The 12665-nt window shown below is 39.6% G+C and overlaps 1 protein-coding gene across 2 annotated transcripts in view; it reads left to right on the top strand.

Annotated features, from left to right (window-relative positions):
- The window catches only part of arid3c (AT rich interactive domain 3C (BRIGHT-like)), a 135511-nt gene that overhangs the window by 77577 nt on the left and 45269 nt on the right, over positions 1 to 12665 (top strand). The window lies entirely within an intron of this gene.

Here is a 12665-nt window from a genome sequence, read left to right on the forward strand (position 1 = left end):
GCACGGTGGTGTAGTGGTTAGCGCTGTCGCCTCACAGCAAGAAGGTCCGGGTTCGAGCCCCGTGGCCGGCGAGGGCCTTTCTGTGTGGAGTTTGCATGTTCTCCCCGTGTCCGCGTGGGTTTCCTCCGGGTGCTCCGGTTTCCCCCACAGTCCAAAGACATGCAGGTTAGGTTAACTGGTGACTCTAAATTGACCGTAGGTGTGAATGTGAGTGTGAATGGTTGTCTGTGTCTATGTGTCAGCCCTGTGATGACCTGGCGACTTGTCCAGGGTGTACCCCGCCTCTCGCCCGTAGTCAGCTGGGTTAGGCTCCAGCTTGCCTGCAACCCTGTAGAACAGGTAAAACAGAGTACTAAACATGGCAAGGAACAAATGTGACAGATATTATTATTATTATTATAACAACATTTTTCACAAATTGCTCCTGTCATTTCACCAGTTTGTTTACATTCTAAGCAGAAATTATGTTGTCAGACGTTTTGAATAAAGTTTTTATTTATTGAATTTGCAAAAAATTAAAATAAAAATGCTCCGTTTCTCAAAATCCAGTGAATGTGGATAGAATAAAACAATTATTTCACTCAATCTCGTTGTACACGGCTTATAGCCAACTCAGTGCTATGCACCTCGTCGGCTATCAGCTCATGTACGACTCAATTTTGTGGAATAAGTGTGAAATATTTGATGTGGTGAATGAAACATTTATTTAACTTTTATGGAAGGAGTCCCATCATGGGAATATCTTCAGGACAGAGGAGTTTGTACTTTCAGTAACATAACAAGCTGTGTGTGTGGTTTTTTTTTTAATTAATATTAATTTCAAGAAAGACACGAGGTGATGGAATAAATGACATAAGGAAGAACAAAAATTAAATGCAACTATAAATTGATTTTAAAAAAAGCATGATATTTATTTAGGGCGGCATGGTAGTGTTATGGTTAGCACTGTCGCCTCACTGCAAGAAGGTCCTGGGTTCAAGTCCAGTGGCCAGCGAGGGCCTTTTTGTATGGAGTTTGCATGTTCTCCCCGTGTCCGCGTGGGTTTCCTCCGGGTGCTCCGGTTTCCCCCACAGTCCAAAGACATGCAGGTTAGGTTAACTGGTGGCTCTAAATTGACCGTAGGTGTGAATGTGAGTGTGAATGGTTGTCTGTGTCTATGTGTCAGCCCTGTGATGACCTGGTGACTTGTCCAGGGTGTACCCCGCCTTTCACCCGTAGTCAGCTGGGTTAGGCTCCAGCTTGCCTGCAACCCTGTAGAACAGGTAAAACAGAGTACTAAACATGGCAAGGAACAAATGTGACAGATATTATTATTATTATTATAACAACATTTTTCACAAATTGCTCCTGTCATTTCGCCAGTTTGTTTACATTCTAAGCAGAAATTATGTTGTCAGACGTTTTGAATAAAGTTTTTATTTATTGAATTTGCAAAAAATTAAAATAAAAATGCTCCGTTTCTCAAAATCCAGTGAATGTGGATAGAATAAAACAATTATTTCACTCAATCTCGTTGTACACGGCTTATAGCCAACTCAGTGCTATGCACCTCGTCGGCTATCAGCTCATGTACGACTCAATTTCGTGGAATAAGTGTGAAATATTTGATGTGGTGAATGAAACATTTATTTAACTTTTATGGAAGGAGTCCCATCATGGGAATATCTTCAAGACAGAGGAGTTTGTACTTTCAGTAACATAACAAGCTGTGTGTGTTTTTTTTTAAATTAATATTAATTTCAAGAAAGACACGAGGTGATGGAATAAATGACATAAGGAAGAACAAAAATTAAATGCAACTATAAATTGATTAAAAAAAAAGCATGATATTTATTTAGGGCGGCATGGTAGTGTTATGGTTAGCACTGTCGCCTCACTGCAAGAAGGTCCTGGGTTCGAGTCCAGTGGCCAGCAAGGGCCTTTTTGTATGGAGTTTCCATGTTCTTGCCGTGTCTGCGTGGGTTTCCTCCGGGTGCTCCGGTTTCCTCCACAGTCCAAAGACATGCAGGTTAGGTTAACTGGTGGCTCTAAATTGACCGTAGGTGTGAATGTGAGTGTGAATGGTTGTCTGTGTCTATGTGTCAGCCCTGTGATGACCTGGCGACTTGTCCAGGGTGTACCCCGCCTCTCGCCCATAGTCAGCTGGGATAGGCTCCAGCTTGCCCACGACCCTGTACAGGATAAGTGGTTATGGATGGATGATATTTATTTATTAATTAATTCAAAAATTGTCTTTTTTTTGTCAAATTGCTGTGGTATAAGAGGAATAAAACACGATGGGATGTGCTGGTATTGGAAAATAATTCACTTTGGGACAGTAAGAGTAACTCAGCTTTACTTCACGGTTGCATCACACCACCCCATCATGGATGATTTTCCTATAACATCCCACCCCATCATATTTCCTTCCATACAGCATGCTCAAGACTGTAATATGTTTCCAGTTGCAATAAAACAGTAACAAAAGCAAAAAGAATATAACTCAGTGGCTGAATGAGGTCAGTGGGATTTAGTTACACAGCATTACCAGTCAAACTGGAATTCAGATTCGCCCTCTACTTTACATCTCACACACAACCTGTGGACAGGCATCATAAAAGTTTACATGGCTACATGAATCAGTTGGGACATGCTCATTGGAAAGGTGCTCAGCACATGTTGGGCACGGCTCGCTCGTGGATCTGTGAGCATTTAGTAAGTGCACTCAGACAAAGAGTCCTGCGAATTCCTTCAGGTGAACGGGTCGGGGGTGAGCAGTGAGAAGCCCAATACTTAATCCATTAATGATAGCTTTGTATCCCTGACCAATTAAAGCGTTAGCCTCCTGTCTGCATCTTTCCTACCACTTTATACTAATGGCCTTCTTTGGCTGGATTAGAATATCTCTGGTGTAATTCGTATCTGAAATTGCTTGCAACATCAGATCTGTAAACGTATACACTGCAGCTGTAACATGATGGACATGACGTATGCTCATGTGTCTATTATTCTATCCACATTCACTGGATATTAGCAATCACGTGCTCTACTACTAGAATATCAGCTCATATACCATAAGTAGAGAGAAACAAAATGGTGGAGCGTATTGCTGAACCAACCGAGGATGAAATAAAAACTCTACTCGAAAACAAAAACCCCAAAAAATACCAAAAAAAGCAACAAAATATGGAATGAAAGTATTTGATGGAAAGAATATATCTTTTTTTTTATTTTCAAGAATTATTATTATTCTTAAAGTATTTTTCACAAATTGCTCCTCTCATTTCGCTGGTTTGGTTACATTCTTCATCTTCAAGCATTAAAATTTGTTGAATTTTTTTAGACTGATTCAAAACCTCAAAGAAGTCTGAAAATTGCATAACTGAAATGTCCAAGGAAGAATTAAATAAATGTCTAAAGCTATTCAATACCTTGGCACGACAGCAAGACGGCACTTTGTACAAAAAAATAACACTAAAGTCAATTCGCGCGGCCATCGATTGATTTTTACGAAGTCCGTCTGAGTGGAAATGATTTTGTCTGACGTTTTGTACAAAGTTTTTATTGATCGAATTTGCAAAAAATAAAAATGCTCTGTTTCTCAAAATCCAGTGAGTGTGGATAGAATAAAACAGTTATTCCACTCAATCTCGTTGTACAGGTGGCACGGTGGTGTAGTGGTTAGCGCTGTCGCCTCACAGCAAGAAGGTCCGGGTTCGAGCCCCGTGGCCGGCGAGGGCCTTTCTGTGCAGAGTTTGCATGTTCTCCCCGTGTCCGTGTGGGTTTCCTCCGGGTGCTCCGGTTTCCCCCACAGTCCAAAGACATGCAGGTTAGGTTAACTGGCGACTCTAAATTGACCGTAGGTGTGAATGTGAGTGTGAATGGTTGTCTGTGTCTATGTGTCAGCCCTGTGATGACCTGGTGACTTGTCCAGGGTGTACCCCGCCTTTCGCCCGTAGTCAGCTGGGATAGGCTCCAGCTTGCCTGTGGCCCTGTAGAACAGGATAAAGCGGCTACAGATAATGAGATGAGATCTCGTTGTACATGGCTTATAGCAGACTCGGTGCTATGGGCCTCGTCGGCTATCAGCTCATGTACGACTCAATTTCGTGGAATAACTGTTAAGTAGTCCATTTTTACTTACAAATTGATTATCTCAATTCAACAAGTCCTAACTAGTTAATGCTTAACAAGAGAGTGCTAATAGATATGGCAAGTGGCAGTCATGTTCCTTCATTATATTCCTGGGAAAAATAAATAATGAGACTCAAAAATCGTTACAGCAGGCTGTCTTTTACTTGTTTTTCATGGCTGTTATACTTTAATGATGTCTACCTTAGGTGTTGTTTAAAAATCTGTAGAACATGAAAGTTGCGCACTTGAGTGAGAAACAAGTGCTTTGGTAAAATCTCTGACAACTGGAATGCAGGGCTTGGTTTTATTATGGCTTACGCTCTTTTTGTTTCACCACCGGCTAATCCAAGAGAGATAGGCAGTTCGGAGTCGCTCTGTCTAGTGATGCCATTCCATAAATATGTGGGAGTGGATCGGATCTTTTCACATCAGGTCATGCAGAAAGACAAAATACGAGCTTCTATGAGTCTCCACATGTTTATAGAAAGGATTAATCCGGTGGATTAGTATTGCATACAGTATCAAATTATTTTATCAATACAGTGATATGGCAAACAATTCAATGTGCTTAACTTCCAAGAATAACAGTATGTTAAATTATGAATCGGTGCTGTTTAGTATATCGAAAGCATACAGTTGAAACATTTTTATTCAGTAGCATATGCGAACTTCAACGTAGACGGCCTTTTGATTTCATAAAACCGGTGAAATTTAGTTCCCTTTAAAATTTGGTCATTGTGATACATGTTTATTTCTGTAATATCTAAAAAAAAAAAAAAACAAGTCATTCTGTGGCTGGGAAGTTATTTAATTTGAAGGGATTCCCAAGCAAATAGTGTACATGAAATCGCTCACTTTGCGCAGTCAAGCAGACAGAGGAAGTCCGTATGCGCATGTGCATGTTTACCTTTAGGCATCTTCTTCTTCTTCTCTTGGATTTTACAGCAGCTGGCATCCAGTGTTGCATTACTGCCCTCTACAGGTATACATTTGACCGTGCACTGACAGTTACATCATTCTGTCGCTAAACGAACAGCTGATCACACCAAGGTGCTCGCCGACCGCCGATATTTATTAGTTTGGTTCTGCATTTCCTTTCCTTTGCAAAATAACGTCTTTTCTTCTCACGTTCTGTTACTGTAGTCGGTCTTGCACGTTTCATTCGCGTCCTCCATTTTTCTCTCCTGTTTCAAATTTGTATCCCACAATGCCTTGCGCGAACAGGGAAAGCCCACCACGTGATCCATGACATAGTATCTTGTATTGCGTCACAGTGAAGCAAGAAATAATAGCGGGGAATTTAGGGCCACGTGGCCCTAAATTCATTAATTGTTCTATTTAAACAAAAAAAAGCTAATAAAATTGGAAGTCTGTGATTCGAATTCAGTAGCTTTCGGTCCACTAAACAAAAATAACTGAGTATCAGGGAAAATTCTTTTTATGACCTACACTTGAAAAATCTGAAAGTCAGCCTACCTTTAAGTCTTATAAATAATCAGCATAGAAAAGAACAGAAATACAAAATTGTGTAATCAGTTTAAGGTGGAAATTTTTTTTATTTTTATTTTCCATCAAGTAAAAATGTTTTGAGATAATATAAGACTTGATATCAGTAAAAAGATCAATGTATCATGACAACCCTAGATTGTGTCACCTATTTATACATTAGTGTTCATTCTGACTTGGCAGCTGTAGCCATTTCATTAACTCTTTTGTGTATAGTGTCTCTACCTACGGCTGTTTTTAGCAAAATATAAGCTATAAAGCACTTCCAAATCATTTGAGGCTATTACTGTGATTTATCATAACCCATGATCCTGATTTCTGATGCTCGCTCTTACAACCCCGATTCCAAAAAAGTTGGGACAAAGTACAAATTGTAAATAAAAATGGAATGCAATAATTTACAAATCTCAAAAACTGATATTGTATTCACAATAGAATATAGACAACATATCAAATGTCGAAAGTGAGACATTTTGAAATTTCATGCCAAATATTGGCTCATTTGAAATTTCATGACAGCAACACATCTCAAAAAAGTTGGGACGAGGCTATAAGAGGCTGAAAAGTTAAAGGTACAAAAAAGGAACAGCTGGAGACCAAATTGCAACTCATTAGGTCAATTGGCAATAGGTCATTAACATGACTGGTTATAAAAGAGCATCTTGGAGTGGCAGCGGCTCTCAGAATTAAAGATGGGAAGAGGATCACCAATCCCCCTAATTCTGCGCCAACAAATAGTGGAGCAATATCAGAAAGGAGTTTGACAGAGTAAAATTGCAAAGAGTTTGAACATATCATCATCTACAGTGCATAATATCATCAAAAGATTCAGAGAATCTGGAAGAATCTCTGTGCGTAAGGGTCAAGGCCGGAAAACCATACTGGGTGCCCGTGATCTTCGGGCCCTTAGACGGCACTGCGTCACATACAGGCATGCTTCTGTATTGGAAATCACAAAATGGGCTCAGGAATATTTCCAGAGAACATTATCTGTGAACACAATTCACCATGCCATCCGCCGTTGCCAGCTAAAACTCTATAGTTCAAAGAAGAAGCTGTATCTAAACATGATCCAGAAGCGCAGACGTCTTCTCTGGGCCAAGGCTCATTTAAAATGGACTGTGGCAAAGCGGAAAACTGTTCTGTGGTCAGACGAATCAAAATTTGAAGTTCTTTATGGAAATCAGGGACGCCGTGTCATTCGGACTAAAGAGGAGAAGGACGACCCAAGTTGTTATCAGCGCTCAGTTCAGAAGCCTGCATCTCTGATGGTATGGGGTTGCATTAGTGCATGTGGCATGGGCAGCTTACACATCTGGAAAGACGCCATCAATGCTGAAAGGTATATCCAGGTTCTAGAGCAACATATGCTCCCATCCAGACAACATCTCTTTCAGGGAAGACCTTGCATTTTCCAACGTGACCATGCCAAACCACATACTGCATCAATTACAGCGTCATGGCTGCGTAGAAGAAGGGTCCGGGTACTGAACTGGCCAGCCTGCAGTCCAGATCTTTCACCCAGAGAAAACATTTGGCGCATCATAAAACGGAAGATACGACAAAAAAGACCTAAGACAGTTGAGCAACTAGAATCCTACATTAGACAAGAATGGGTTAACATTCCTATCCCTAAACTTGAGCAACTTGTCTCCTCGGTCCCCAGACATTTACAGACTGTTGTAAAGAGAAAAGGGGATGTCTCACAGTGGTAAACATGGCCTTGTCCCAACTTTTTTGAGATGTGGTGTTGTCATGAAATTTAAAATCACCTAATTTTTCTCTTTAAATGATACATTTTCTCAGTTTAAACATTTGATATGTCATCTATGTTCTATTCTGAATAAAATATGGAATTTTGAAACTTCCACATCATTGCATTCCATTTTTATTTACAATTTGTACTTTGTCCCAACTTTTTTGGAATCGTGGTTGTATTTGAATAGCAAAATAATAACAGAATTTGCCTCTTTATAAACGTACTGAGTATACAGTGCTGTGCAAAAGTCTTAGGCGCATGTAAAGAAATGCTGTAGACCAAAAATGGCTTTAAAAATAATGAAATGAAATGTTTCAACATTTTTAAAAAATGTTATAAGCAGTAAGCCATAATAAATGAAACGAAGTCAATATTTGGTGCAAGATGACCCTTTGCTTTAAAAAAAAAATAGTAGTCTCAGGTACAATGAGTGCAGTTTGATAAGGAAATGAGCTGTAGGTTTTATTGAGCATCTTACAGAACCAGCCACAGTTCTTCTGGACACTTTGACTCTCACACTCTCTTCTTCATTTTGCCCCAAAACCCAGTAGCCTTCATTATGTTTTCTTTTTTAATCTGAAAAGTGCTCTCTTGTGTAATACGCTGCTCAGATACAAACATTTTTTTTCCTTCAACATTTAACTTTGTGTTGGAGAATGAACATTTGGAACTCTAAAATATTTTTGTACTGACTCGATAATGTAGAAGTCATACCCTGTGTCCGAAATCGCTCCCTACTCACTATATAGGGCACTATATAGTGGGGACGCCATTTTGTAGTGCTGTCCGAAACCTTAGTGAGGATTATTTACACCCTATATAGTGCACTCAAAGTATCCCACAATGCATCATGAAAAGTAGTGTACAACCGATGGTCACTAACCAAAACAATATATCCCATCATGCATTGCGGTCACACTGAAAGAAATCAAATTAAAAGTCTCAAATTTGATTTAATAAAAGGCAGCGGCAAAGAAGAAAGTATTCAGCCTTGATTTTAAAAAAACTGAAAGATGCAGGTACTTTGTATTTATTAATGTGGGAAATACGCTCAGTATAATCTGTATTTATCACAAAAATACACGCATGTATTTATTATTTTGAAAACCCACCAGCTGACTGATCTGGCACGTTTTAATTGTGCAACAGTAATGACGTAAATAACAGTGCGAAGGACTAGTGTCGGAAAGTGTTTTTTCATTTTGCCAATGAGCTCACTATATAGTCCTCTAAATAGTAATTCCCTATATAGTGAGTAGGGAGTCGTGAACAAGTGAGCGATTTCGGACACAGGGATAAAATAGTTTACAAAGTTTGTATGAAAAACAATAGGGTGCCGAAGAATTTTGAACTTTACTGTATATAAACATTATTATCCACCCATCCATCCATTATCTGTAGCCACTTATCCTGTTCTACAGGGTCGCAGGCAAGCTGGAGCCTATCCCATCTGACTATGGGCGAGAGGCGGGGTACACCCTGGACAAGTCGCCAGGTCATCACAGGGCTACAAACATTATCATTTCTATGTTAATTCATCCTCATTTCTGCTTCAGTTGTCGAATATCATGGATTAAATATTCAAAATAAGTCCATTAATATTATTGATTTTTGAGTCTCTTAGGATCAACATGGATGAATGATTAATGTTTGTGACTGAATCATGCTGAAACTCATTTACAGTGTTACAGTTAATTTGCTGCATTGTCATTTGGTATTAAACTGAACGGTAAGGTATGTGTCTTTTATTAAACAGGGGCAGCTTTGTTTCCAAAGCCTAATGAAGCAGATTATATGTTGCTTTGTGCGTCATGTGATTGATGGGAGATGTGCGTGATGTTTTTGGACTCACTATCCTGTTTGCGTTACCTGATTATCAAGTGAGCTTGGCAAGATTGAATGCCAACTGAATGCCTTTTTCATGAACAGTCTTCGCTATTGACATAATTCCACATTCCCCTGATTCTCTGGCTTGTCTTGAATTAAGGCCTCTGTGTACTCTGGCAGGGACAGGTGGCAGGGACAGAAATTTTATACCGAAGGCGTGTCAACTGTACAAACATGCCCTACTGCAAGCGAAGCTTCTGAAATATGTTGTTTGTTGTGCCCTCATTGACATTATGGGTCCTATTCCCACACTGTCAGATTTTTAGCAGAGCATTTGGCATGTCTGTTGGCAGCCATGAAAGATCTTTTGTGTTCCAAAAACACATATATCAGATTAAAGCTTTTAACGTGGTGCCACGTAGATATTTCTTCACTCTACTTTGAATCCAATAATGATAACAGGAACTGACATGTTTCACCACATTAAATGTAATTACAAATGGATAAATATATCATATATATGTATCATTATTTAATTCATTATATAATATAATTGCCTTGGTATAAAAGATGTAAAACACTTTGGGACATGATGTTATAAGAAAATAATCAACTTCAATAGTAAGTTGGTAATAGTAAGTCTTGTTACAGGGCCATATCCCACAACCCCATCATGGATTATTTTCCTCAAACTACCATCTCCATTGACACCGCGAACTGACCTAGTAGTTGGCGTGTCCACCTCTCAACCAAGAGATCAAGAATTCTACTTGTGGTCAGTTCATACCAAAGACCATCATAAAAATGGTACCTACTGCCATCTGGCGAGGCATGCCACAATACAGATGTGAGTAGGGAGTCAAACCCTCGTGGTTACCAGAGGACCAGCCCCCCACTCTAACCCTAGATATGTGATAGGCGAGAGGCCGAAGGCTATAGAAATGGAGATCTGTGTCACCCAATGGACCTTAAGCGCCTGGTTAATACAGGGACTGGAGGTTGCCTGGGAATACCAGGCCCTGGCACAAGAAGGACTTTGATCATCTCCATTGTGGCTGTCTGGTTAGATATTCTTGGATTTGGATTTCATAAAAAAGTTGTAAGAAAAGTTAAGAACACTAATCCCACCTCAACCTAAAACTTAACTTCATCTCTGTATCTTTTACTATCACAACAGTCATATGAATTTTTGTTGGTGGAATAATGACTAAGAATTTCCGTCTCTGTTCGCAGCATTGGATGTTTCTCTAATTTTTCATTAACTGTCACGAGAACCAAGCATGAGACGAGGGGATGCATGTGCAGTTAGAGGTGGCTTTAATGAGAGCAATCAAATCCAAAACAGGAAGCAGAATCATGGTTAAAACAGGCAGAGGTAAACTGAAGCACAAACAGGATATCACAGACTAAATCTAAAATACAGAGCCATAATCAAAACAGGTCAAATATTTGGAAACTGGAAAGAAAACCAGATGTCTTGGTATGAAAAGCATGTGCAAGATCAGTACTTTACGATGTGTGTGTGCAGAGTCCTTAAGTAGAGTAACTGTGATTGTGAACAGGTGTCCATGATTAATACTTAGGTGCTGGGGAGTAGAGAGGTGCATGCTGGGAAGTGTAGTGCGAGGTGTGTAATGGTGTACATAAAGCTGCCAGAAATGGTGAACAGGTAGTGAATGTCACAGTAATGTTAATAGACATGCAGACAGCATACTACAGTGCTCTGGTTTTGGGGGGTTTTGTTGTTGTTGTTGTTGTTGTTTTTTTTGTTTTTAAATTTAATTAGAAATGTTATGCAGTGGTGGGCGGCATGGTGGTGTAGTGGTTAGCGCTGTCGCCTCACAGCAAGAAGGTCCGGGTTCGAGCCCCGTGGCCGGCGAGGGCCTTTCTGTGCGGAGTTTGCATGTTCTCCCCGTGTCCACGTGGGTTTCCTCCGGGTGCTCCGGTTTCCCCCACAGTCCAAAGACATGCAGGTTAGGTTAACTGGTGACTCTAAATTGACCGTGAGTGTGAATGGTTGTCTGTGTCTATGTGTCAGCCCTGTGATGACCTGGCGACTTGTCCAGGGTGTACCCCGCCTTTCGCCCGTAGTCAGCTGGGATAGGCTCCAGCTTGCCTGCGACCCTGTAGAAGGATAAAGCGGCTAGAAATAATGAGATGAGATGAGATGAGATGTTATGCAGTGACAGAATTTATATATATATATATATATATATATATATATATATATATATATATACACACAAAATATACACATATATATATATATATATATATATATATATATATATATATATACACACACATCCCCAGTTCCAAAAAAGTAAATAAAAACAGAATGTGAAGATTTGCAAATCATGGAAACCCTATATTTCATTGAAAATAGTACAAAGACAACATATCAAATGTTGAAACTAAGAAATTGTTTTGTTTTTTGAAAAATATATGCTCACTTTGAATTTGATGTCAGCAATACGTTTAAAAAAAGTTGGCATGTTTACTATTGTGTTGCATCAAGTCTACTTTTAACAACACTCTGTAAACGTTTGGGAACTGAGACCAGTTGCTGTAGTTTTAAAAGAGAAATGTTGTCCCATTCTTGCCTGATATACAATTTCAGTTGCTCAACAGTTTGGGGTCTCATTTGTCATATTTTGCGCTTCATAATGCGCTAAATGTTTTAAATGGAAGACAGGTCTGGACTGCAGGCAGGCCAGTTTAGCACCTGGACTCTTTTACTGTGGAGCCATGCAGTTTTAATATGTGCAGAAAGCAGTTTGCTAGTGGTAGTTACATTCTAAGTCGACCAAGCAAATATTTCTGAGTATATTCCATATATTTATTCATTTATTTTGTACTACCTACTCTATGTATTAAATCAGTGTTGGTCAAAATCACCTTGAAGTGTCTTTTCCCAATATTATCCATGACTATCTCTCTAAAGTCACAAGTTTAAACTGAAGAAAATGAGATTGATTTGGTTTCAGCTCAGCTAACCTTACACAGGAAAATCCACAACCTTCTTTAGTGGAAATATAACCTGAAGCTGTATTTAGCCTCTTATTTAAAGCCCTGTATCAGGAATTTGTTATAATCAGTGATCTACTGAGCACTGTTATCAGGGATAAGTTGGTGTTGTATGGTGTTGTCACAACTGTTATCTAGCCTCCTCTGGCTAAGGCTATTAATAGCTTTCAACACACAGGGATAGATGCAGGTCCTGTTACATTCTCATGCCACCCTGGGAGTAAACTGTGGGCGACAGCACGTCCATTTATTAACCAGATAATCCTGAGTCTGCAAATACACCAGCAATGCAAGCAAATAGGAAGTTGGCTGAAAGCCAGAAATGCAAAAATAGAGACACACCCAGCACCCCGTATAGCAAGAGTGGTGCTTTTGTGGCTGTATCAAAGATCGGTTTGAAGATAAACTGCAAAGTGCTTGAGAAATCTATATA

Source organism: Neoarius graeffei, chromosome 24, assembly GCF_027579695.1.
Source record: "Neoarius graeffei isolate fNeoGra1 chromosome 24, fNeoGra1.pri, whole genome shotgun sequence".
In the NCBI taxonomy this organism is placed as follows: domain Eukaryota; kingdom Metazoa; phylum Chordata; class Actinopteri; order Siluriformes; family Ariidae; genus Neoarius; species Neoarius graeffei.